The sequence below is a fragment of the Gigantopelta aegis genome, chromosome 4 (assembly GCF_016097555.1).
Source record: "Gigantopelta aegis isolate Gae_Host chromosome 4, Gae_host_genome, whole genome shotgun sequence".
NCBI lineage: Eukaryota > Metazoa > Mollusca > Gastropoda > Neomphalida > Peltospiridae > Gigantopelta > Gigantopelta aegis.
In genome coordinates, this window is record NC_054702.1 from 81,931,791 (window position 1) to 81,938,213 (window position 6,423).

Below are 6,423 nucleotides of genomic sequence, written 5' to 3' on the forward strand. Positions count from 1 at the left end.
TTGTATTTTGTACGTCATTTTGCCATATACTTGCCGCCTATTACATTATAGGGTTATGAGACATGAAGGAAAAACAAAAGTCGAATGTGTAGAATGCAATAAAATGACATTATTGGGCATCCATGTTCAGCGCTGGAATCAAGATGCATGATGCTATTTTACTTTATTCCTTATTATCATTATCATCTCGGGTCCGGGTCGAGTTTGACTCTCGAGTACTAGAGTCCAATATTTTGGACTCGTGGAGGTCTTAGTAGTACCCGGTGACCAGCACCAATGCGACACGTGTGTGTATTCAATTTCCATTCCTTAATAATTATGCACCACATACCCTGCCTACTCTAGCTTCGGAGTTGGGGGGGGGGGGGGGGGGGGACGCTGTGCCACCTGGCTCCCCCGCTTCCGATGTCTATGTTTTGTGTGTATTTGGAGTTGGAATATGACACTGACTGACTGAGTCACAATAAAGAAATTATTTTAATATTTATATTTATTATTTAAAATCATTGACAAATTACTATAGCAATTCATGCTATATTTATATTTAAATATTCTAATAGCACTGAGAGTTCAAAAGTTTGGTATATTTGTCTGAGGTTGTTTTGTAGTTGCTGAGAAAAACGTTTTCAAGGGCTATATTTAACTCTTCTTCCTGACGTCATTTCCGCCGGTCGCCCGTTTGGTTATCTAAACTCCGTGAAGGTTGATTCAAGCTGTATGAGACAAGCTTCATTTCTGTCTGTCTAAACCCCTATACCAGCCAACAGGGGTCTGTTCAAAGCCTTAGCACTAATCAGAGTAGAAAACGGTAAACTTCGTTTCTGCCTGTCTAAATCCCTATGACCGCGAACAGGTCTGTTCAAAGCCTTAGATCTATCCAGAGTAGAAAACTGTAAACTTCGTTTCCGTTGATCGCTGACACTATTGTCATCATCGCTTAGATCTATTCTTCGTCCCATCCGCATGGCCTGGGAGGACACGATGCAACTGAGCAGGAGACTCACTAGAAAGATTCGGTTCATCGTATCTAAGTAGAAAAAACAAACCAGTCGGACTAGTAAGAATTACATACATCAAAGTAATTTTTAAGCTAACGAAAAGACACATACATTCATATGAAATCATACAATTAGCCCATTTTGCATTGAAGTTTGTCACTTCTGTTTATTAATTTCATGGGGTTTTTTTCAAATACGTTTGGAAATCCTACAAATTATACAATACCTAAGTTAACAATTGTCTGGCTATGAATGAGGGAATATTTCTGCCGTTTATTTTGTTAATTTTATGTTTTTTTCAATACTTTTAGAGTACCTACAAATTATATACAATACCTAAGGTAACAATTGTCCAGTTTTGAACGGAGATTCATTTCTGCCGTCTTGAAAGGTAGGTACTGTTATCATAACATAATTATACAATTTTTGTGTGTATGTTTTTGGAGGGTTTAAAAAAAAAAAAATTAAAACCATTTTCGCCATAAAAAAAAATAGTACATTGTAAAAGAAGTTTACATTTATGTGTATAATTATGACGTGGTCTGCAATAAGAGGAATCTCGAGATACTTGTCAAACCTATTGTGTTCATTGACATACAATGTTAATGGATGTGCTAAAGTTAGCACAGAAAATTGACCTAATAAAATGGCAGCCAGTGAAAGAGGGTCGGGGACTTTTGTAGATTCTCCCTGACCACAAGGGGGCGATGGTGACCGGTATATATTTGAAAATGTTTGTAATGCTTCAAGGTATATAGGTGCCAAGTTTTATGTCTTTAACCAAAAGTGCACAATTGTTTTGTTAGCAGACCCACTACAGTTTGTCAAGATTGTGTTGCTGTCAAACGGACAACTTCAGTACACACTTGGTGAACGAGAAATAGCTCAATGGGGATCGACCCTAGACTCGACCGCGCATCAGGCAAGCGCTTTACCACTGGGCTACGTCCCGCCCCTCGTAAGAATATAAAGATAATCGTTTTAAACTGAAGCCGATTATCTTTATATTCTTACGAATATAGGAAAGGCTTCATTTTAAACTGAAGCCTTTTCTGTCCTGGACAGCCGTGCGCTACAACAGCTTGCTCTGAATGTGCACGTAAAGCCCTATTACATGACATGACATAAACTGAAGCCAGAAATTATTCCCATCATTCATAACCGGAAGTAAATTCTTATATTTTAGGAGATTAAATTACCTGCCGCGAATAACGGAACGACTGAATGTGTAGGCCTAATTGATAGTAAAAAACTAGTTTGTTTTGTTCGACGACATCACTAGACAGACAGACATACAGACAGTTTATTCAGTAAAAGGCCTCTAGCCCAAAATACAATCACTTTACACAATTTAAGAGCATGCGTTACATGATTTAGTCACATAATGGTCTGCCATTTAATTTTATATTATAGTAATAGTAAGGCAGTGCATTTATAAATATTCAGTGTAAAAAAAAAGTTCACTATTCATTCTCAATCTAAATACATAGTATAAGAATTTTGATAAATTTAGTAAACAAATTTCGTTTTGAGATGGCATCAGATTAATGAAGTTAATTGTTAATGGTAGACCAGCATTTACTTTCACAAAGGGTAAAATGTACATATTTCTCAAATAACTATATTTTTGGCATACAAATAATACATGGAGCTGATCTTCAATAAAAAACGGTTATTATCTTGACAAAAGTGCATAATCTTCTCTCATATACAATATTATTAAATCTACCTGTATCTACACATAAACCAAAACTATTACATCTAAATTTTGATAATGCAATTTGGAATCTCAAGGGGATATTCATGTGTAAATAGCATTCAACATTTAATAGAGATTTATACTGGTTATAATAATAGCAAGAATCTGAACCGCTCGTAGAGGATGCCCATTCTTGTTGTAGAATATCATATAGTCTTTGCTTAAATACATTAATAAACCTACTGATGTTTCCCACATCCTGGCTTATCCATACAAATCCAATACCAAGTTTGAAAATAAAAAAATTTAATGTCTGTCGCCCAAGTAGTATGACCTGCATCATCAAGATACTTAAGCATGACATAACTCTGTCTGGGCAGTCTGAAAAGAGGAAGCTGTATTAATTTACACCAGTATTTGATAGCACGAGTCATGTAAATAAGTTGGAGAGGAGCTCTTTCACACTCACCTAATACCAAATCATTTTTTACTGACTTCCCCACCTTTAAAAGGTGTTTACAAAATTTAATCTGAATGGCTTCTATTACCTTGCTTCTAGTAATACCCCAGATTTCTGACCCATAAGTTAGAACTGGTGTTATCATAGTATCAAATATTTTAAAGCTATCAGCTACACTTATATCTCCAACCCTTTTTTTGGTATCTAAACAGTGCCAACGTGGACTTATTTGCCTGAGCAGCCAGACACAGCTGAGCTTTATTCCAGGATAATTTTGGAGTAAACACAATACCCAAATATTTATACAATGATACTGTTCGACTCGCACACCATTATAAAACCATTTTTCATAATATCGCAGACGACCTCCTTTCCTAAACACCATCACTTTTGTTGTCTTGTCAATATTTATTCGCATTCCTGTAGCTTGACAAAAAATTTCAAAAACCTTAATGTTTAGCTGTAACTGTAAACTAGAGTCGGCAAGAGCAGTAACATTGTCTGCAAACATTAATATGTGCATATTTTCCAAATTTTCCGTAATAAACACCCCATGATTACCAGAATTTCGGAAGAATCTGTTCAATTTATTGATAAAAAATTAGGAATATTTGTGGACTCAAAATACACCCCTGACGCGTACCGGTGTTACACTTAAAATAATCAGTAAGACCATTTACTGTTTTTACACAAGAATGTAATTTACTGTACATTGATGAAATGATATTTAAAAATTTGCCCGAGATTCCCACTTCAACTAAGCTATTCAACAGTGCATCATGCTGTAACGTATCAAACGCTTTGGAAAAGTCTACAAATAAACAGTATAATCTACCTCTAGGTTTATATATATTTTTTTTCAATCACCGCATGAAGAGTAAAAATATGGTCTGTAGTAGAATATTTGGATCGAAATCCTGCTTGGACTTCAATCACTAGATTTTCATTGCACCGCCTTTGCAGCCGGTCATTCAGAACAGACATAAAGATTTTACATAAAGAATCAATCAAAGAGATCCCTCTATAATTTGTTGGATCGTCCCTAGAACCAGATTTAAATATAGGACATATTATATTTTTTGCCCACATGGGCGGAAAACATCCACTATCTAATATATTATTGAATAAAGTTGTTAATAATGGTGACAGGTAAAAACTTGTTGCTTTTAAAAATTCACTAGAGTACATTGATGTAATAATCATCGGCTATTGGATGTCAAACATTTGGTAATTTTGACGTATAGACTTAGCGAGTAAAACAACTACATTTTCCCAAAATAGCAACAACCAACAAGATAAATAGTAATACACATCATTCTGTTATTATTGGAATGATCTGTTCTGAATAGTAAAATGGAACAGTAAAAAAAACAAATCCGAATATTTTGCTACAATTCCGGTTTTCCAAACGTAAGACGAAAATTCCGACTTTTCCGGAAAATTCCGGAATCTGCAGTAAACTTATCATTATGAAATACACGAACATCGGCACTTGAACAATAATCAATTAAAAACAAAGAGAAAGAATATTAATAAAAACTTTAATGAAGAAAAATAGTGTTGCATGTATAGCCTATACAAAGCCACTATATATTATATAGTGTATTTTTATAATTGTATTGTTGTTTGATTATTTGGCCCTGCTGAGTTTCAATTGACTACACAGTGCGTCATCAACCCCGACAAATTATATATTATTATGTATATAATACCCAGTAGTTTTCATGACAATTACAAACGATAAAATATCTAGCAATTGAAGTAGGCCTACGTATTGTATTATATAACGCATGATAGCGTAGAATATAGATTAAACAACAAATTATAAAATATAATAATTAAATGGACTATTGTAAAATTTTAGCTTCAGCAAGACGTCCATTTGAATTGTGCAGGTGGTTGACCAGAACCGCCATAGAAACTTCGCTGCCAGTTTAGATACCGCATAATTTCAAGTGCAAACGCATCTAGTGCAATTGCCAAATGCCAATTTGGGGTCGAAATGTGCAAAATTTGGTGCATAGCTGATTTTGACTCTGTAGGGGGTTGACAACGAAAATCCACCGGGTGCCACCCAGGTACCCTTGAGGAATTTAAAAAATCCAAGATGGCGGCCAAATCAAAGAAATGGCCACAGCTTGCTTATGACTGAACAGAGGACAATAATTGTTGCAACTACCCCATGGTTTAAGGTGCCAAGGAAGACAATGGTGCCACCAACATTCATATTGATGAATGGGTCACGTAAATACAAGACAGTTGCCAATATGGCGGTTAAAATTGAGAAACTGGCAATAACTTCCTTATTATTCTGATTTTAGGTGGCATATTACTTGCTTTTTATTCAGTGTTGAATACCATTATGGTACATGTCAGTGTCGCCAATGTCTTTGTCATCATCATTGAGGCGAGACGTAGCCGACTGGTAAAGTGTTTGCTTGATGCGCGATTGGTCTAGTGTCGATTATCGTCAGTGGGCCCCATTGGGCTATTTCTCGTTTTAGCCATTGCTCCACAGCTGGTGTAACAAAGGCCATGGTATGTACTATCATGTCTGTGAGATGTGCATATGACAGACTCCTTGCTACTAATGGAAAAATGTAGCAGGATTTCAGACTATATGTCAAAATTACCAAATGCTTGACGTCCAATAGCCAATGATTTATACATCAATGTGCTGTAGTGGTTTAGTTAAACAAAACAAACGAACGTTTTTGTCGCCATCATCCTGCTGATCGTCTTCTTCTGCTTATCAGAGTTCAGAGTTCTTGGATTGAAAATGGAACAACTGAGTTATTCTGATGATATAAACTGATTTTCTTGCGAGACGGTTGGGGGCTGCAGGCATTTTTAAGTTACCATCGTATTATCTATAGTCACAAGCATTTCTCACCAGCAAGCGGGCCAGTCTCAAAAACTGCTTTTTGAGATGAAGCCTGTAGATGAGGCCATTTCACTTTTTTTTAAAGAGTTGTCGTCAAAGCTGTATGGATGCCCTTTCTTTCCCGTCTTTGAGACCCAAACTTTATAGTGAGCATCGGACATTGAATCACCTGATCCACTGCTATGTTATAGAAGAATGCAACGTATGATTTTGCCTTCTTCATACCTGTTCCCATGTCTGATATTATGACTTCAGTATTTCGAACGCATTTGCCTTCCCAAGGTCATAGTATGCTACAACTGTATTGCATCCTATGTGGTGGTTCAAAATTCTGACAATGTCTTTGTGCCTTTCCTCCAATATTCACAGATACCCGTTGAGA